Source organism: Leptodactylus fuscus, chromosome 10 (assembly GCF_031893055.1).
Source record: "Leptodactylus fuscus isolate aLepFus1 chromosome 10, aLepFus1.hap2, whole genome shotgun sequence".
NCBI classification, from domain to species: domain Eukaryota; kingdom Metazoa; phylum Chordata; class Amphibia; order Anura; family Leptodactylidae; genus Leptodactylus; species Leptodactylus fuscus.
The window spans coordinates 55028582-55050394 of NC_134274.1; the positions used below are offsets into that span (position 1 = coordinate 55028582).

General features: G+C 47.2%; 1 pseudogene; it reads right to left on the minus strand.

Annotated features, from left to right (window-relative positions):
• The window catches only part of LOC142183509 (uncharacterized), a 37287-nt pseudogene extending 29334 nt beyond the window's left edge, over window positions 1–7953 (minus strand).
• Window positions 7954–21813: the final 13860 nt, after the last annotated feature.

The following is a 21813-nucleotide window of genomic DNA, read 5'->3' on the forward strand; positions in this document are numbered from 1 at the left end:
ATTTCTTAGTGTTCGCATATTTCCATAATATTACAACACAATTTATTTAATTTCTGTATTCTTTATTTGAATGGTTTATTAAATATTGCAGTTTGTGCAATATGGTGTTGAGTAAACAATTTATGCGGATTTGCAAGAATAGGAAGGAAACTGTGGTCAGAGCTTACTGGCTTTGTGATTGCAAAGTTTATATGGATGTGTCACTGATATATATATATATATATATATATATATATATATATATATATATATATATATATACATATACTGTATATATCTCAAATAGCATTTTATATATATATATATATATATATATATATATATATATCTCAAATAGCATTACACTTTTTCTACATTACTATGCCTGCAGAATATTCTAGACTTACCCTTCATTAGAATCAAGCTGTTTCCTTCTATATTCTTTGCCCTCTGCGTTGAATACAAATCCAAGAAGTTTTAGAGCGTTCTGCACTTTTTCATTAAGAAACCTAGAGAAACACATAATCATTATATTGGTATGTATATGGTAACAGTAAAATGATGATCATACTTGAGCCTCCACTTTTGTAAATTTGTTGTTTGTCCCACACTCTTGTGTCCTATCATAATGGCTAAGTGGGAGAACAACCGAGGACTAAGAATCCCCAAACATGGCCAACCATTTTAAGCAACATTGCTAGCAAATGGCCCATTCCACAGATTTTTGGTTCATTGCCCCCAATCCCTGAGCAGCCTCCATAGTTAAAGGGGTTTTCTGGGACTTTGGGACAACTTCTGGGGTGGATGAACATCACAACAAGAGGTTCTTCTCGCTCAATAACCCCTTCCAGCAACACTGACCTAATCCAAGCTTTTGCTAAGTGGGCTATTGTGCAACAGGTAGATCTGGCTGTGATGTTATGTGGTACTGCGGCTGTTTGAATATCATTTTTGGTGCTGGCAGACTCCCTTTAACATTGGGGGGTATATTTCATTACTCTGAATAGCGAAACCTGTTCAAATTTCAATATTGAAATAAACTTACTCCTGAAAAGGGAAAGGACATAAGACATACGCATGTAGCAGTTTTTAAGATTAAAGGGGTTGTACAATTTCAGACAAACCTTGATAGAAAATTTTTATTGTTTGTATAATGTAAATTTGTACAATTTTCTAATATACTTTCTGTATTACTTCCTCATGGTTTTCCCTGCTTATTGTCATACATTCTGGTTACTGCCAGTGGATAAAAATCAGTCCATTGTCATGTGATATACAGTCCATGGTCATGTGATATACTGTCCATGGTCATGTGATATACTGTCCATGGTCACGTGATATACTGTCCATGGGCACGTGATATACTGTCCATGGGCACGTGATATACTGTCCATGGGCACGTGATATACTGTCCATGGGCACGTGATATACTGTCCATGGGCACGTGATATGCTGTCCATGGGCACGTGATATACTGTCCATGGGCATGTGATATGCTGTCCATGGTCATGTGATGCACAGCTCATTACAAGGTAGATGTTTGATGATTGTGCTGTGACTGTAACGAGCTGTGCACCTGTGTATTCATCACATGACCATGGACAGTGTATTACATAACCATGGCCTTTGTCTTGATTCACAAATTAGTCCATTTAAATTTAGTCGAAAAGCTGTAACTTGTCACTAAATTCAATGGCCAATGGGTAGAATTATACCGGGCTGTCGTGGACAATGACTGAGGACCTCCCCTATGACTATTATTATTATTATTATTTTTATTTTTATTTTTTTTACCACTGCCCATCAATGTAATTGTCATTTGTGTACTGTTGTGACATCTTTGTCTTGGTGTTTGTGATATATAATTTCTCCACTGTCATAACAATGATTTTTTTTCATTATAGGTGACAGCAAAGGGGATGGGAGGAGTGGATGAATTTCTGGGAAGGGCACACAACGCTAATATATGCAGGGTCCACCCAATCAAATTGCCTGGCATTGCCAAACAACAATGCAGGCAGATCATAATAGTGTGACCCCCTGTGATTGTCATTTCTCCAGGCCTGAGATGTGGTGAATTCTGTCCTCTGTCTTCTTTGATCTCTTTGCCATGCCCCCCCTCTTGAAACTTTGCATTAGGCATAATGTAGTGTATAAGTTTTGCCTAAAGTGTTCCTTTAACACCTCTGAATATTTTAGCAGGCATACTTTGTAGGACTGTTCCTAAGGAACTTTATACTCCCCCTTTATTGTCAGAATCCACACATTTGAAAACAAGTTTTATGTCTTTTCTTTCTAGTACGTTGCTTTCGTTTGCATGATGTCTTGGATCAGCTTCTTGTTTTTCATTCTTCCAGTCTTGAAGAGCTGCTACTAACTATAAAAAATATAAGATGATTTTCAACTGCAGTGTATATGATAAATTCTGAATACCCACATACAATCTATGCCAACAATGTATTGTATTATATTTGCAATGTGCAACTCCATGGCAGCAGGCCAGTGCTCTTCCCATAGGTAGGACATTTATGGTATAATCTGTAGATATTTTATTAATGCTGAAAATGAGAATACTCATTTAATTGACATGGTTATCTGAACCAGTGGCATAACTAGGAATGGCTGGGCCCCAAGGTGAACGTTTGACATGCACCCCCTCTCCCTGCACAAACCAAATTTCCTACACACAGTATTATGCCCCATAGTGGCCCCTGCATACAGTATTATGCCCCATAGTGACCCCTGCACACAGTATTATGCCCCATAGTGGCCCCTGCACACAGTATTATGCCCCATAATGGCCCCTGCACACAGTATTATGCCCCATAGTGGCTTCTGCACACAGTATTATGCCCCATAATGGCCCCTGCACACAGTATTATACCCCATAGTGGCCCCTGCACACTGTATTATGCCCCATAGTGGCCACTGCACACAGTATTATGCCCCATAGTGGCCCCTGCACACAGTATTATGCCCCATAGTGGCCCCTGCACACAGTATTATGCCCATAGTGGCCCCTGCACACAGTATTATACCCCATAGTGGACCCTGCACACACTATTATGCCCCAATGTGAACCACCATGAACAATTATTACAAAATATGAAAAGACCTCAGAGTATAAAGATCGGAGACCCAGGTGAGGAAAGAAACATTAAAAAAAAATGTTACTTACCTATCCCTGGCTCCAGCACACTCCCCGCTGATTTCGGCCATCTTCAATGTTGGTACAGAAGTCACGTGAGCCGAACCTGCCATAGCCCCTGCCCATGTGACGTCTGGGACATCACCAAACAGGCTTTCAAACTACTGGAGCGAAGGAGAAGTAAGTAGAGATGAGCGAGTAGTGAAATATTCGATGTTCGTTTCAAGTAGACCCTCAACATTCGACCGAATATCGAATCCCATTATAGTCTATGGGAAAAAAATGTTCGTTTCAGGGGAAACCACAATTCGACTAAGGAGAGTCACCAAGTCCACAATGACACCTCAGCAAATGATGCCAACACCTCTGGAATGCAACTGGGACAGCAGGGGAAGCATGCCTGAGTGCATCTAACACACCCAAGTCCCAGTACTACCCCACTATCACAGCCTATCAACTAGACACTTTCCAAACTCAATAGAACCTCTATGAAAGTGGAAAAACACTTGGAATCCTTCTTTCCTCTATATTAGAATGGACAGAAACACAAATTTTAAGCTAAAGAAACATTAGCAAGTACTCCTTTAAATCACGTTGCTGATGACAACCACAGATGGCATAGTCAGTGGAAAATCCAACAGCCCCCACCCTTAACTGTTATTGTGTATGAGTGTGTGATGTGGTGAGACCTCCAAAAAATACTTTTCTGGTCCTTGAGGTGAGGCCTTCCAATTTAAGTTAATGAGTTGAGCCTTGCACCAGCAGAGTTTTAAGCCTTTTGGGTGTGTTGAACCTTGTACAGGTAGAGATTTAGGCCCTTAAAATGAGTTGAGCCGTTAACCAGCAGAGTTTTTGGCCCTTTTGGTGAGTTGAGCCTTGTACTAGCAGAGTATTAGGCCCTTTGAGTGATTTGAGCTTTTAACCAGCAGAGTTTTAGTTTTTGGCCCTTTGTGTGAGTTGAGTCTTTAACCAGTAGTGTTTTTGGCCATTGAGGTGAGTTGAGCCTTTATCCAACAGAGTTTTAGTTTTTGGCCTTTTGGGTGAGTTGAGCCTTTAACCAGCAGAGTTGTAGGCCCTTTGGGTGAGTTCAGCCTTGTACCGGCTGAGATTTAGGTCCTTAAAATGAGTTGAGCCTTTAACCAGCAGAGTTTTTGGCCCTTTGGGTGAATTGAGCCTTTAACCAGCAGTGTTTTTTGCCCTTGAGGTGAGTTGAGCCTTTAACCAGCAGAGTTTTAGGCCCTTTGGGTGAGTTGACCCTAGTACCGGCAGATATTTGGGCCTTTAAAATGATTTGAGTCTTTAACCAGCAGACTATTAGGCCCTTTGGGTGAATTGAGCCTTTAAACAGCAGAGTTTTAGTTTTTGTCCCTTTGGATGAGTTGAGCCTTTAACCAGCAGAGTTTTAGGCCCTTTGGGTGAGTTGAGCTTTTAACCAGCAGAGTTTTAGGCCCTTTGGGTGAGTTCAGCCTTGTACCGGCAGAGATTTAGGCCCTTAAAATGAGTTGAGCCTTTAACCAGCAGAATTTTTGGCCCTTGAGGTGAGTTGAGCCTTTAACCAGCAGAGTTTAGTTTTTGACCCTTTGGGTAAGTTGAACTTTGCACCAGCAGAGTTTTAGGCCCTTTGGGGCACCACTAAGTTGAAAGCGTGGGCCAGGCATGGAACGTGTTGGAGGCTGGCAAGCTCCAGAGCTGCTACCAGGTTCTGGCCATTATCGCATACGACCATGCCTGGGCCCAGGTGCAGCAGTGCAAACCACATTGCCGTCTTATTGAGGATGGCATCTCTCACGTCGGAGGCAGTGTGCTGTCTGTCCCCCAAGCTGATGAGCTTCAGCACGGCCTGCTGACATCTCCCCACACCAGTGCTGCAGCGTTTTCAGCTCACAGCTGGAGTTGATGTTACGGAGGAAGGGGAGGGTGGTTCAGAACCCCTGCCAGGAGTCTTGGCCGCTGTGAGATGTAGCGTCCCTGTCTGCATGCACTTGTCCACGCATCGGTGGTCAAGTGGACCTTAGTGCAAAGTGCGGAACTCAGGGCATGCCTGATGTTACGCGACACGTGCTGGTGCAAGGTGGGGACGGCACACCGGGAAAAGTAGGGACGGCATAGCGAGGTGCCGCAGCTGCCATCAGGTCACGGAAGGCCTGAGTCTCCACAAGCCTGAACGGCAACATCTCCAGGGCCAGCAGCTTGGAGATGTGCCCGTTTAAGGCTTGGGCATGTGCATGGGTTGCGCTATATTTTTGCCTGCGCTCAAATGCCTGGGAGATGGTGGGTTGCTAGGAAGAGGCACATGATGGTGTAGGAGAAGGAGCGGAGGCAGGAAAAGGGGAGGATGAAGGTGAAGTCCCCAAAGTGACAGAGACAGATGTGGAGGTGTTCTGGCTGGTGGTCTGGACTGCAGCGACAGCACTGGACACAGTGGAAGAGGCAGTGGTGGCAACACTGGATGACGATTGTCCTGTGTCTGCTCTCTCCCACTGGGCCCAGTGCTTGCCTTGCAAATGACGGCGCATGCCTGAGGTGGTAAGGTTGCTCTTTCAGAGCCCCTACTCAGTTTAGAGTTGCAGTTTAAATTTGTCCTCTGTGCATACATTGAAATATATCCACACCATCAAGGAACGTGGCCTCGATGGGGGAGTTTTTCGCGAGTGGCTAGTACAGGAAATATCTTGGGCCTTGCTGGGTCTGGCCTGGCTTCTGTGAAGCAGCTCTTCTCTGCCTCTGGACATGCCTCTGCCTGTAGCCACCTTTTTTGGTGCTGCGCTTGCCTCCAGATCTACACGGCTTTCCCCGCTAGACATCACCCCTGCCCAGGTTGGGTCGGTTGTCTCGTAGTCCACCACATCGTCCTCTTCCAATTCCTCAATCTGCTCCTCCTCCTGCACACCGCACATGACAACAGCCTGCCCTGATGGCAACTGTGTCTCGTCATCATCACTGATAATGGGTTGCGGATCCACAACCACAAAATCGCCAGGAGATGGCGGATGCTCCAGTGTTTGAGCATCAGGACAAAGAAAGTCGTCTGTTAGCTCCTGGGATTTGGGAAGTGGTTGAACAGGGTGTGAGATGGTAAAAGGACCCGAAAACAGCTCCTGGGAGGGGGCAAAGGTGGAATGACTCTGCTGGGAAGATTGGGCATGTTTGGATGAAGGAGAGGCAGACTCTTGGCTAGGAAGATGACTAGAGGTAGTGGCTGACAGGCTGGTGGAAAAGTTGCTGGAAGCATTATCCGCTAGCCATTGTAACACCTGTTCCTGGTGCTCAGGCCTGGTCAGTGTTGTACCCTGCACCCTTAATGTAGCCATCAAGCCAGGGATTGTGGAGAAGCGTGATTCTGACTGTCCCACACCAGTAGCCATTGGATGCGCTGTAGCTTGACTGCAACCTTGCTCCCCAGCTGCATTTCCACACCCCCGTCCTCGTCCCTTTGCGCTAGCCTTACGTATTTTGAGATGTATACAAATGTGTTTTTTTTCCGTATACATAGAGGGTAGATATATTGAGCATATCTACTGCAGTATATACCGGATGACCATATACAGGAATGAGTGATTTCACAAACTGATGTATTGTATACAAATGATTTATTTATTTATTTTTTTTGTATACAAAGAGGGTAGATATATTGAGTTTATCTACTGCCGTATATACCGGATGACAGTATACAGGAATGAATGAGTTCACAAACTAATTTTTCAAATATTTTTTTTTTTGGCATACACAGAGGGTAGATATATTGAGCGTATATACTGCCGTATATACTGGATGACAGGATACAGGTTTTTTCTCACCCCTATGGGACAGTTAGAATGTATACCAGTGGTAGAGAATTTGAGCCCTAAAAAGGGCTTTTGTGAAATTTCTGCAGATGAGTGTATATACTGGAGGTGTATATATACTCTTCAAGCAGTTTAGCTCTGAAAAGAGCTTTTGTTTTTAATTTTTCCTGCCTAACCAAACCTAAATCCTCTGACCCTCACCACTATGTTTCTCCCTATCTCACCAAACCGCATCTAGCACAAACATGGCGGCCACTATTTGTATAAATCAGAGGTCACCTGATTTAGCCAGCCATTGATTTTTCCTATTTTTTTCCAATGCCTACTTTTTCCTGATTCCTTTTTCACCTTTCCTGCACAGTTATTGGTGCAAAAAAAGTGGCAGGGAAGGTGGGAGGGGATACGATTTTTTACTGCGTTTACCGCATAGTATTCGATTGGAATCGAATATCTCGTATACCGTAATATTCGATCGAATACCTACTTGATCGAACGGTATTTGCTCATCTCTAGAGGTAAGTAATAGTGTTTATGTTCCTTCACCTCCCCTGGGCCCTCCGATTTTTATACTCTGGGGTCTGCTGGGTTTCTGCCCTAAAAATGCAGAGAGAAAAGTCCTGCTTGCATTTTTAAACAGAATGGGGGATGGAATCCCCGACTGAAGAGCGAGCACTGGTGTGAATCCAGCCTTAATGATTACTTAAATTTCAGGCTCAAAACATAATGTGTCTTTCTTTGTTTTGTTTTTTTTTTGCATAGAAATAAGTTTTATCTTTTTATCTCTCTTCACATAGGAGTGAATAGGCCAATAGTTATGTATATTATTATGTAATAAACCCCAATAACTGCAGTACTAATAGGTTTTCAAAACCTCTTCTTTCGAGAACCCCTTTTACTTGAACATACTATAAAGTTATTCCTACCTTTTCGCCTGGAACTGGGGGGGGAATTTGTGTAAAGTGACTTTGGTACCTCAGTTGTTTCAATGCAAGTGGGTTTTTTACCATTTTGTTTCTTAAACTTCTTTTTAGTTCTCAGCATGTCTGTTATCACTTGGAAGCTTTTGTTAGTCCCACTGGTTTGTTTGTGTTTCTATGGGCAACTGAATGGCTTTGTGAGTATATATGGTAAATGGCCACTAGAGAGAGTGCTAAGTCTTTTTATAATGAAAACAAGCACTTTCTAAGGTGGTTTCACAGATGGCAATTTTAGTGGATAAAACATAAAAAGGTACCCCCAGATGTGCACAAAGGGAATTGTGAAATGCACTACAAACAGTATATTTTTGTGTTTTATGGTGTGTTTGTATGAGAGATTTATTTTATTTATTTTTATTTTGGATGATAAATTAATTTAGAGCAGTGGTTCTTAACCTTGTTTGAGGTACCGAACCCACCAGTTTCATATGCACATTCACCGAACCCTTCTTTAGTGATATATCAAATATGATTTATTTCCAAATTCAAGACCTGTATATGTTTTTTTTTTTTTTTTTTACTGGTACACAAAATGAACCGTGCATATGGCCTAGGGTTCGATCGAACCCTGGTTAAGAACCACTGGTTTAGACTAAAGTTTATACCACCTATTAGCTCTAGAGATGAGCAAGCACCGTTTGATCGAATAGGTATTCAATCGAATATCAGGCCGTTCGAGGTATTCGTTCCCAATTGAATACCATGCGGCTTACGCAGTAAAAATTTGTATCCCCTACTACCTTCCCTGGCACGTTTTTTTCACCAATAACTGTGCAGGGGAGGTGGGACAGGAACTATGACAACGAAGGCTGTGAAAAAAATTGAAAAAACCCATTGGCTGCCGAAAACATGTGATCTCCCATTTATAAGAATAGCCAGCGCCATCTTCGTGTCATTTAGCGGCTTGTAGACGTAGGGACAGATGTGCTGCTGAGGGCTAGAGAGGATTAGCTTCTAGTAGGCAGGGAAAAATGGAAGAACAACAGCTCTTTTCAGAGCTATATACTGCAGGAGGAGGAGTCGAGCTTTCAACGGGGTGTCTCCCCAAATCAGGGATACGGAGCAATTCAGTCCAGCGATATATGCTCAACCCAGCTTTACAGGCAGTGTCCCCACAAACACATAACAGGGAGACAGAGCAATTGTACCCCAGACCACCCATCCATCCACTCTACGCCAGCCCTCCCCCCCCCCCCCCACTCTACTTGCTTTGGCAATGCCAAATACCTAATCGGACATGGTAATAAAGCTTCTTTGTATTGTATTGTATCACTAATTAAAAAAGTCAATAATGTGATTTTTTTTTTATATGCAGAAGTTCATCAACTCCCCCCCCCCCAAGCAGTTTCCCTCTTATGTTGTTCTATATTTTGTACTGTAGAATCTCAGCTTTCGTGTGATTTTGGAACCACTTTTCTAAGTGGCATAAAGCCGGAGATGCAGCCATTTGAAGTGACCATGCCGCCTTTGGGTAATGTGACAGCTCTACATACCGGCAATACAGATGGGTACGTATTTTCCCTGTCAACAGCTCAGATAAAGGGTTCTTAGGGAGAAATCTAGAGCCTGTTTTTCTATTTTAAAAAAAGGTTAGATTAGTTAACACTTATGTAATATACTTTATTAATCTAACATCCCCCAAAAAAATAGCCAAAAAAGGGAAGTTACGATTTAAGTTCAGAATTCCATCTGAAAAACCTATAACAGTTATGTCGCAAGGGCACATAACCTTAAAGGAAATTTGGAAATCCCCCATTTTTTTTAGTGTGTCCCGTGACAATAAACAACAAATTGTTACCCTGATCCAGTGGTTAGCTGTTATTTCTGGGGAAAGCTTGCAGTAACTGATCAATTTCCTTGCAGCGCCACCACCAAAGGGGAAATTACATATTACACAGTACCCATACAAAGCAGTGAGTTTTTGTGTAATGCAGGTCGGAACAGGATTTACAGAGAAGGCACTGTGTTCTATGTGACTAATGAATGACAATCTACAACAGAGGGGTATCTGAAAATAAGTTTAATAAACTGGCCATCCCTTTATATTGTCAGATGGGCTCTCTGGACTAGCTAGGGCATAGAGCAATCTGAGGTAGAGCTCTCTTTTGGAGCACTCATTGTGTAATCTTGTGATTTTCATCATTTCCACAAACAATCAGTTTTACAGGATTCATCATGATTAGCTTTTTTGTCATTGAGATGACTGTAAATGTTTAGTTTGTCACCAGTTTTCAAGTTTAGCTCATTTGTTTAAGCAGAATATTTTATTTATTTAGCATGTTTCTGGAGACACTTAGACTAGAGTCACACTACTGAGTTTTACCCATGAAACTCTGTATGTTTGCATGGACCCCTAAAAACGTAACTAAAAGTTAATGAAAACATTATATGTACCCCAAAATGGTGGCAAATGAAAGTACAACTCGTCACACAAAGAATAAGCCCTCACATAGCTGTATGACATATGACAGAAAAAGAAAAAAGTTATGAATTTTGAAAGACTGGGAAGGAAAATATGAAAAAGTCACTGAGCATTAATGTACATACTACCTTGCATCATTAAGGGCTATAAAAAAAAAAAAAAAAAAAAAAAAAGATTCTGATGTGAAAGAGGTTTTATTACTGGTAGATCACACTTGTGCAATCTGAAAGCTATTCTTTTAAATTGCTTGGTGGTCCCTGTATTCTTTTGCAGGTCAGTAGCCACCTGGAAATTCATATGAATAGACGGCAGTTCCTGCCTCTCCCACGCTTAAAGGGGTATCCCCATCTACATAATTATTTTTTAATTTATAGATGATTAAAAGTTAAACATTTTTGCAAATGTAAGTAATTAAAAATTCTGCAGAGTTTTAAAGATTTTCTCTAACTTTCTTAGTGGTGACAGTCTGTTATCTTGATTGGTTGCCATGGATACGACCACCAATGCAGAAACTTTCTAAGGTCAGAAAATCAGCCATGATGTCCTTATTGTGGCCGGGATATCTTCTCATACATGTAGTGTCCCTGCCTGATAACCCAGCTACAATAAGAAAATCAGAGCTGGCTCCTGACAAGTCCCAGACCATAGAAAGATTCTGCATTAGTGGTCGTATCTAGAGATGAGCGAACACTAAAATGTTCGAGGTTCGAAATTCGATTCGAACAGCCGCTCAATGTTCGTGTGTTCGAACGGGTTTCGAACCCCATTATAGTCTATGGGGAACAGATACTCGTTAAGGGGGAAACCCAAATCCGTGTCTGGAGGGTCACCAAGTCCACTATGACACCCCAGGAAATGATGCCAACACCTCTGGAATGACACTGGGACAGCAGGGGAAGCATGTCTGGGGGCATCTAACACACCAAAGACCCTCTATTACCCCAACATCACAGCCTAACAACTACACACTTTACACACTCAATACCACCTCTCTGACAGTAGGAAAACACCTTGAAACATGTGTATTTGGCACTTGCAGTGAGGAGAGCTTGTCACCAGCAGTGAATTTGGCCCTTGTAGTAAGTTGAGGTTGGCACCAACATTTGTTTTGAAAATCAGGGTGGATTGAGCCTCTAACCAGCAGAGTTTGGGCAAATTCATGGTGGAGGGAGCCTCTAAAAACCCCAGTTTGGACCAATTCATGGTGGAGGGAGCCTCTAACCAGCCCAGTTTGGGCAAATTCATGGTGGAGGGAGCCTCTAAAAAACCCAGTTTGGACCAATTCATGGTGGAGGGAGCCTCTAACCAGCCCAGTTTGGGCAAATTCATGGTGGAGGGAGCCTCTAACCAGCCCAGTTTGGACCAATTAATGGTGGAGGGAGCCTCTAACCAGCCCAGTTTGGACCAATTAATGGTGGAGGGAGCCTCTAAAAAACCCAGTTTGGACCAATTCATGGTGGAGGGAGCCTCTAAACAGCCCAGTTTGGGCAAATTCATGGTGGAGGGAGCCTCTAAAAAACCCAGTTTGGACCAATTCATGGTGGAGGGAGCCTCTAACCAGCCCAGTTTGGACCAATTAATGGTGGAGGGAGCCTCTAAACAGCCAAGTTTGGACCAATTCATGGTGGAGGGAGCCTCTAAAAAACCCAGTTTGGACCAATTCATGGTGGAGGGAGCCTCTAAACAGCCCAGTTTGGGCAAATTCATGGTGGAGGGAGCCTCTAAAAAACCCAGTTTGGACCAATTCATGGTGGAGGGAGCCTCTAAACAGCCCAGTTTGGACCAATTAATGGTGGAGGGAGCCTCTAAACAGCCAAGTTTGGACCAATTCATGGTGGAGGGAGCCTCTAAAAACCCCAGTTTGGACCAATTCATGGTGGAGGGAGCCTCTAACCAGCCCAGTTTGGACCAATTAATGGTGGAGGGAGCCTCTAACCACCCCAGTTTGGACCAATTCATGGTGGAGGGAGCCTCTAACCAGCCCAGTTTGGGCAAATTCATGGTGGAGGGAGCCTCTAAACAGCCCAGTTTGGGCAAATTCATGGTGGAGGGAGCCTCTAACCAGCCCAGTTTGGACCAATTAATGGTGGAGGGAGCCTCTAACCAGCCCAGTTTGGACCAATTAATGGTGGAGGGAGCCTCTAACCAGCCCAGTTTGGACCAATTAATGGTGGAGGGAGCCTCTAACCACCCCAGTTTGGACCAATTCATGGTGGAGGGAGCCTCTAAAAACCCCAGTTTGGACCAATTCATGGTGGAGGGAGCCTCTAACCACCCCAGTTTGGACCAATTCATGGTGGAGGGAGCCTCTAAAAACCCCAGTTTGGACCAATTCATGGTGGAGGGAGCCTCTAACCAGCCCAGTTTGGGCAAATTCATGGTGGAGGGAGCCTCTAAACAGCCCAGTTTGGGCAAATTCATGGTGGAGGGAGCCTCTAACCAGCCCAGTTTGGACCAATTAATGGTGGAGGGAGCCTCTAACCAGCCCAGTTTGGACCAATTAATGGTGGAGGGAGCCTCTAACCACCCCAGTTTGGACCAATTCATGGTGGAGGGAGCCTCTAAACAGCCAAGTTTGGACCAATTCATGGTGGAGGGAGCCTCTAAAAACCCCAGTTTGGACCAATTCATGGTGGAGGGAGCCTCTAACCAGCCCAGTTTGGGCAAATTCATGGTGGAGGGAGCCTCTAAACAGCCCAGTTTGGGCAAATTCATGGTGGAGGGAGCCTCTAACCAGCCCAGTTTGGACCAATTAATGGTGGAGGGAGCCTCTAACCAGCCCAGTTTGGACCAATTAATGGTGGAGGGAGCCTCTAACCACCCCAGTTTGGACCAATTCATGGTGGAGGGAGCCTCTAAAAACCCCAGTTTGGACCAATTCATGGTGGAGGGAGCCTCTAACCAGCCCAGTTTGGGCAAATTCATGGTGGAGGGAGCCTCTAAAAAACCCAGTTTGGACCAATTCATGGTGGAGGGAGCCTCTAACCAGCCCAGTTTGGGCAAATTCATGGTGGAGGGAGCCTCTAACCAGCCCAGTTTGGACCAATTAATGGTGGAGGGAGCCTCTAACCAGCCCAGTTTGGACCAATTAATGGTGGAGGGAGCCTCTAAAAAACCCAGTTTGGACCAATTCATGGTGGAGGGAGCCTCTAAACAGCCCAGTTTGGGCAAATTCATGGTGGAGGGAGCCTCTAAAAAACCCAGTTTGGACCAATTCATGGTGGAGGGAGCCTCTAACCAGCCCAGTTTGGACCAATTAATGGTGGAGGGAGCCTCTAAACAGCCAAGTTTGGACCAATTCATGGTGGAGGGAGCCTCTAAAAACCCCAGTTTGGACCAATTCATGGTGGAGGGAGCCTCTAACCAGCCCAGTTTGGACCAATTAATGGTGGAGGGAGCCTCTAACCAGCCCAGTTTGGACCAATTAATGGTGGAGGGAGCCTCTAAAAAACCCAGTTTGGACCAATTCATGGTGGAGGGAGCCTCTAAACAGCCCAGTTTGGGCAAATTCATGGTGGAGGGAGCCTCTAAAAAACCCAGTTTGGACCAATTCATGGTGGAGGGAGCCTCTAACCAGCCCAGTTTGGACCAATTAATGGTGGAGGGAGCCTCTAAACAGCCAAGTTTGGACCAATTCATGGTGGAGGGAGCCTCTAAAAACCCCAGTTTGGACCAATTCATGGTGGAGGGAGCCTCTAACCAGCCCAGTTTGGACCAATTAATGGTGGAGGGAGCCTCTAACCACCCCAGTTTGGACCAATTCATGGTGGAGGGAGCCTCTAACCAGCCCAGTTTGGGCAAATTCATGGTGGAGGGAGCCTCTAAACAGCCCAGTTTGGGCAAATTCATGGTGGAGGGAGCCTCTAACCAGCCCAGTTTGGACCAATTAATGGTGGAGGGAGCCTCTAACCAGCCCAGTTTGGACCAATTAATGGTGGAGGGAGCCTCTAACCAGCCCAGTTTGGACCAATTAATGGTGAAGGGAGCCTCTAACCACCCCAGTTTGGACCAATTCATGGTGGAGGGAGCCTCTAAAAACCCCAGTTTGGACCAATTCATGGTGGAGGGAGCCTCTAACCACCCCAGTTTGGACCAATTCATGGTGGAGGGAGCCTCTAAAAACCCCAGTTTGGACCAATTCATGGTGGAGGGAGCCTCTAACCAGCCCAGTTTGGGCAAATTCATGGTGGAGGGAGCCTCTAAACAGCCCAGTTTGGGCAAATTCATGGTGGAGGGAGCCTCTAACCAGCCCAGTTTGGACCAATTAATGGTGGAGGGAGCCTCTAACCAGCCCAGTTTGGACCAATTAATGGTGGAGGGAGCCTCTAACCACCCCAGTTTGGACCAATTCATGGTGGAGGGAGCCTCTAAACAGCCAAGTTTGGACCAATTCATGGTGGAGGGAGCCTCTAAAAACCCCAGTTTGGACCAATTCATGGTGGAGGGAGCCTCTAACCAGCCCAGTTTGGGCAAATTCATGGTGGAGGGAGCCTCTAAACAGCCCAGTTTGGGCAAATTCATGGTGGAGGGAGCCTCTAACCAGCCCAGTTTGGACCAATTAATGGTGGAGGGAGCCTCTAACCAGCCCAGTTTGGACCAATTAATGGTGGAGGGAGCCTCTAACCACCCCAGTTTGGACCAATTCATGGTGGAGGGAGCCTCTAAAAACCCCAGTTTGGACCAATTCATGGTGGAGGGAGCCTCTAACCAGCCCAGTTTGGGCAAATTCATGGTGGAGGGAGCCTCTAAAAAACCCAGTTTGGACCAATTCATGGTGGAGGGAGCCTCTAACCAGCCCAGTTTGGGCAAATTCATGGTGGAGGGAGCCTCTAACCAGCCCAGTTTGGACCAATTAATGGTGGAGGGAGCCTCTAACCAGCCCAGTTTGGACCAATTAATGGTGGAGGGAGCCTCTAAAAAACCCAGTTTGGACCAATTCATGGTGGAGGGAGCCTCTAAACAGCCCAGTTTGGGCAAATTCATGGTGGAGGGAGCCTCTAAAAAACCCAGTTTGGACCAATTCATGGTGGAGGGAGCCTCTAACCAGCCCAGTTTGGACCAATTAATGGTGGAGGGAGCCTCTAAACAGCCAAGTTTGGACCAATTCATGGTGGAGGGAGCCTCTAAAAACCCCAGTTTGGACCAATTCATGGTGGAGGGAGCCTCTAACCAGCCCAGTTTGGACCAATTAATGGTGGAGGGAGCCTCTAACCAGCCCAGTTTGGACCAATTAATGGTGGAGGGAGCCTCTAAAAAACCCAGTTTGGACCAATTCATGGTGGAGGGAGCCTCTAAACAGCCCAGTTTGGGCAAATTCATGGTGGAGGGAGCCTCTAAAAAACCCAGTTTGGACCAATTCATGGTGGAGGGAGCCTCTAACCAGCCCAGTTTGGACCAATTAATGGTGGAGGGAGCCTCTAAACAGCCAAGTTTGGACCAATTCATGGTGGAGGGAGCCTCTAAAAACCCCAGTTTGGACCAATTCATGGTGGAGGGAGCCTCTAACCAGCCCAGTTTGGACCAATTAATGGTGGAGGGAGCCTCTAACCACCCCAGTTTGGACCAATTCATGGTGGAGGGAGCCTCTAACCAGCCCAGTTTGGGCAAATTCATGGTGGAGGGAGCCTCTAAACAGCCCAGTTTGGGCAAATTCATGGTGGAGGGAGCCTCTAACCAGCCCAGTTTGGACCAATTAATGGTGGAGGGAGCCTCTAACCAGCCCAGTTTGGACCAATTAATGGTGGAGGGAGCCTCTAACCAGCCCAGTTTGGACCAATTAATGGTGGAGGGAGCCTCTAACCACCCCAGTTTGGACCAATTCATGGTGGAGGGAGCCTCTAAAAACCCCAGTTTGGACCAATTCATGGTGGAGGGAGCCTCTAACCACCCCAGTTTGGACCAATTCATGGTGGAGGGAGCCTCTAAAAACCCCAGTTTGGACCAATTCATGGTGGAGGGAGCCTCTAACCAGCCCAGTTTGGGCAAATTCATGGTGGAGGGAGCCTCTAAACAGCCCAGTTTGGGCAAATTCATGGTGGAGGGAGCCTCTAACCAGCCCAGTTTGGACCAATTAATGGTGGAGGGAGCCTCTAACCAGCCCAGTTTGGACCAATTAATGGTGGAGGGAGCCTCTAACCACCCCAGTTTGGACCAATTCATGGTGGAGGGAGCCTCTAAACAGCCAAGTTTGGACCAATTCATGGTGGAGGGAGCCTCTAAAAACCCCAGTTTGGACCAATTCATGGTGGAGGGAGCCTCTAACTAGCCCAGTTTGGGCAAATTCATGGTGGAGGGAGCCTCTAAACAGCCCAGTTTGGGCAAATTCATGGTGGAGGGAGCCTCTAACCAGCCCAGTTTGGACCAATTAATGGTGGAGGGAGCCTCTAACCAGCCCAGTTTGGACCAATTAATGGTGGAGGGAGCCTCTAACCACCCCAGTTTGGACCAATTCATGGTGGAGGGAGCCTCTAAAAACCCCAGTTTGGACCAATTCATGGTGGAGGGAGCCTCTAACCAGCCCAGTTTGGGCAAATTCATGGTGGAGGGAGCCTCTAAAAAACCCAGTTTGGACCAATTCATGGTGGAGGGAGCCTCTAACCAGCCCAGTTTGGGCAAATTCATGGTGGAGGGAGCCTCTAACCAGCCCAGTTTGGACCAATTAATGGTGGAGGGAGCCTCTAACCAGCCCAGTTTGGACCAATTAATGGTGGAGGGAGCCTCTAAAAAACCCAGTTTGGACCAATTCATGGTGGAGGGAGCCTCTAAACAGCCCAGTTTGGGCAAATTCATGGTGGAGGGAGCCTCTAAAAAACCCAGTTTGGACCAATTCATGGTGGAGGGAGCCTCTAACCAGCCCAGTTTGGACCAATTAATGGTGGAGGGAGCCTCTAAACAGCCAAGTTTGGACCAATTCATGGTGGAGGGAGCCTCTAAAAACCCCAGTTTGGACCAATTCATGGTGGAGGGAGCCTCTAACCAGCCCAGTTTGGACCAATTAATGGTGGAGGGAGCCTCTAACCAGCCCAGTTTGGACCAATTAATGGTGGAGGGAGCCTCTAAAAAACCCAGTTTGGACCAATTCATGGTGGAGGGAGCCTCTAAACAGCCCAGTTTGGGCAAATTCATGGTGGAGGGAGCCTCTAAAAAACCCAGTTTGGACCAATTCATGGTGGAGGGAGCCTCTAACCAGCCCAGTTTGGACCAATTAATGGTGGAGGGAGCCTCTAAACAGCCAAGTTTGGACCAATTCATGGTGGAGGGAGCCTCTAAAAACCCCAGTTTGGACCAATTCATGGTGGAGGGAGCCTCTAACCAGCCCAGTTTGGACCAATTAATGGTGGAGGGAGCCTCTAACCACCCCAGTTTGGACCAATTCATGGTGGAGGGAGCCTCTAACCAGCCCAGTTTGGGCAAATTCATGGTGGAGGGAGCCTCTAAACAGCCCAGTTTGGGCAAATTCATGGTGGAGGGAGCCTCTAACCAGCCCAGTTTGGACCAATTAATGGTGGAGGGAGCCTCTAACCAGCCCAGTTTGGACCAATTAATGGTGGAGGGAGCCTCTAACCAGCCCAGTTTGGACCAATTAATGGTGGAGGGAGCCTCTAACCACCCCAGTTTGGACCAATTCATGGTGGAGGGAGCCTCTAAAAACCCCAGTTTGGACCAATTCATGGTGGAGGGAGCCTCTAACCAGCCCAGTTTGGACCAATTAATGGTGGAGGGAGCCTCTAACCACCCCAGTTTGGACCAATTCATGGTGGAGGGAGCCTCTAACCAGCCCAGTTTGGGCAAATTCATGGTGGAGGGAGCCTCTAAACAGCCCAGTTTGGGCAAATTCATGGTGGAGGGAGCCTCTAACCAGCCCAGTTTGGACCAATTAATGGTGGAGGGAGCCTCTAACCAGCCCAGTTTGGACCAATTAATGGTGGAGGGAGCCTCTAACCACCCCAGTTTGGACCAATTCATGGTGGAGGGAGCCTCTAAACAGCCAAGTTTGGACCAATTCATGGTGGAGGGAGCCTCTAAAAACCCCAGTTTGGACCAATTCATGGTGGAGGGAGCCTCTAACCAGCCCAGTTTGGGCAAATTCATGGTGGAGGGAGCCTCTAAACAGCCCAGTTTGGGCAAATTCATGGTGGAGGGAGCCTCTAACCAGCCCAGTTTGGACCAATTAATGGTGGAGGGAGCCTCTAACCAGCCCAGTTTGGACCAATTAATGGTGGAGGGAGCCTCTAACCACCCCAGTTTGGACCAATTCATGGTGGAGGGAGCCTCTAAAAACCCCAGTTTGGACCAATTCATGGTGGAGGGAGCCTCTAACCAGCCCAGTTTGGGCAAATTCATGGTGGAGGGAGCCTCTAAACAGCCCAGTTTGGGCAAATTCATGGTGGAGGGAGCCTCTAACCAGCCCAGTTTGGACCAATTAATGGTGGAGGGAGCCTCTAACCAGCCCAGTTTGGACCAATTAATGGTGGAGGGAGCCTCTAACCACCCCAGTTTGGACCAATTCATGGTGGAGGGAGCCTCTAAACAGCCAAGTTTGGACCAATTCATGGTGGAGGGAGCCTCTAAAAACCCCAGTTTGGACCAATTCATGGTGGAGGGAGCCTCTAACCAGCCCAGTTTGGGCAAATTCATGGTGGAGGGAGCCTCTAAACAGCCCAGTTTGGGCAAATTCATGGTGGAGGGAGCCTCTAACCAGCCCAGTTTGGACCAATTAATGGTGGAGGGAGCCTCTAACCAGCCCAGTTTGGACCAATTAATGGTGGAGGGAGCCTCTAACCAGCCCAGTTTGGACCAATTAATGGTGGAGGGAGCCTCTAACCACCCCAGTTTGGACAAATTCATGGTGGAGGGAGCCTCTAAAAAACCCAGTTTGGACCAATTCATGGTGGAGGGAGCCTCTAACCAGCCCAGTTTGGACCAATTCATGGTGGAGGGAGCCTCTAAACAGCCCAGTTTGGGCAAATTCATGGTGGAAGGAGCCTCTAACCAGCAGAGTTGTGGGAAAGCAGGGTGGAGGGAGCCTCTAACCAGCAGAGTTGGTGGAAATCAGGGTGGAGGGAGCCTCTAACCAGCAGAGTTGGGGGAAATCATGTTGGAGGGAGCCTAGTATTAGCAGAATTGTGCAACGCTTATGGTGGATGAGTATGAGGATGCGGAGGAATTGGAGAGGTTGAGTACAGACATGGAGTTTCATGTTGGGGTGCTTTACACAGGTGGGCACAAAAATGAAGGCTCTATCCAGTGGTGGTTCATTTTTATCAAAGTGAGCCGGTCGGCACTCTCAGCTGACAGACGGGTGCGCTTGTCAGTGATGATGCCACCGGCTGCACTGAACACCCTCTCAGATAGGACGCTGGCGGCAGGACAGGACAGCACCTCCAAGGCATATAGGGCAAGTTCAAGCCACAGGTCCAACTTCGACACCCAATACGTGTAGGGCGCAGAGGGGTCGGAGAGGACAGGGCTGTGGTCGGAAAGGTATTCCCGCAACATGCGCCTATACTTCTCACGCCTGGTGACACTAGGACCCTCCGTGGCGGCACTTTGGCGAGGGGGTGCCATCAAGGTGTCCCAGACCTTAGACAGTGTGCCCCTCGTTTGTGTGGACCGGTGAGAACTTGGTTGCCTACTGGAGGAACTGCCCTCCCTGCCGCCACTGTCACATGCTGGAAACATCTCCATCATATTCTGCACCAATTGCCTGTGGCAAGCATTGATGCGATTGGCCCTCCCCTCTACCGGAATAAAAGACGAGATGTTGTTTTTATACCGGGGGTCAAGGATAGCAAAGATCCAGTACTGGTTGTCCTCCATGATTTTGACAATACGCTTGTCGGTTGTAAAGCACCCCAACATGAACTCAGCCATGTCTGCCACAGTGTTAGTTGGCATGACTCCTCTGGCCCCACCGGAAAGTTCAATCTCCATTTCCTCCTCATCCTCCATGTCTACCCATCCGCGCTGCAACAATGGGACGATTCGAAGTTGCCCGGAAGCCTCCTGTATCACCATCACATCATCGGACAACTCTTCTTCCTCCTCCTCCTCCTCCTCCTCCTCCTCCATTAAACGCAGTGAAGCGGACAGATGTGTGGACCTACTCTCCAGCTGTGACGGATCGGATGCTATCCCTAACTCCTCTGTGTGATCTGAGTTATCCCTGATGTCAATCAGGGATTCTCTCAGAACACACAAGAGCGGGATTGTAAGGCTCACCATCGCATCCTCAGAGCTCACCCTCCTTGTGGACTCCTCAAAGACCCGTAGGATGTCACAAAGGTCTCTCATCCATGGCCACTCATGGATGTGAAACTGAGGCAGCTGACTTTGTGGCACCCTAGGGTTTTGTAGCTGGTATTCCATCAAAGGTCTCTGCTGCTCAACCACTCTATTCAACATCTGAAACGTTGAGTTCCAGCGTGTGGGGACGTCGCACAAAAGCCGGTGTTGTGGCACATGCAGGCGTTGCTGGAGAGATTTTAAGCTAGCAGCGGCTACTGTCGACTTGCGAAAGTGGGCGCACATGCGCCACACTTTCACCAGTAGCTCTGGAACATTGGGGTAGCTCTTTAGGAAACGTTGCACCACTAGGTTGAAGACGTGGGCCAGGCATGGAACATGTTGGAGTCCGGCAAGCTCCAGAGCTGCTACCAGGTTCCGGCCGTTATCACAAACGACCATGCCTGGGCCCAGGTGCAGCGGCTCAAACCATATTGCCGTCTCATCGAGGAGGGCATCCCTCACCTCGGAGGCAGTGTGCTGTCTGTCCCCCAAGCTGATCAGCTTCAGCACAGCCTGCTGACGTCTACCAACGCCAGTGCTGCAACGTTTCCAACTCGTAGCTGGGGTCAATCTAACAGCGGAGGAGGAGGCGGTGGCGGAGGAGGAGGCGGTGGCGGAGGAGGAGGCGGTAGAGGAGGAGGAGGAGGGGGGTGTTCTTCTCGTGTCCCTGCCAGGAATGTTAGGCGGGGAGACGAGGTACACCGGGCCAGTTTGGGAAGCAGTCCCAGCCTCAACTACATTCACCCAGTGTGCCGTCAGTGAAATGTAGCGTCCCTGTCCGCATGCACTTGTCCACGCGTCGGTGGTCAAGTGGACCTTTGTGCAAAGCGCGGAACTAAGGGCCCGCCTGATGTTGAGTGACACGTGCTGGTGCAAGGCGGGGACGGCACACCGGGAGAAGTAGTGACGGCTAGGGACGGCATAGCGAGGTGCCGCAGTTGCCATCAGGTCCAGGAAGGCGGGAGTTTCAACAAGCCGGAACGCCAACATCTCCTGGGCCAGCAGTTTAGCGATGTTGGCGTTCAAGGCTTGCGCGTGTGGGTGGTTAGCAGTGTATTTCTGCCGCCGCTCCAATGTCTGAGAGATGGTGGGTTGTTGTAAAGAAACGCCTGATGGTGCCTTTGATGGTGCAGGAGAAGGAGATAAGACAGGACCAGGGGAGGATGAGGTAGAAGTCAACAAAGTGGCGGAGGCAGATGAAGTGGTGTCCTGGCT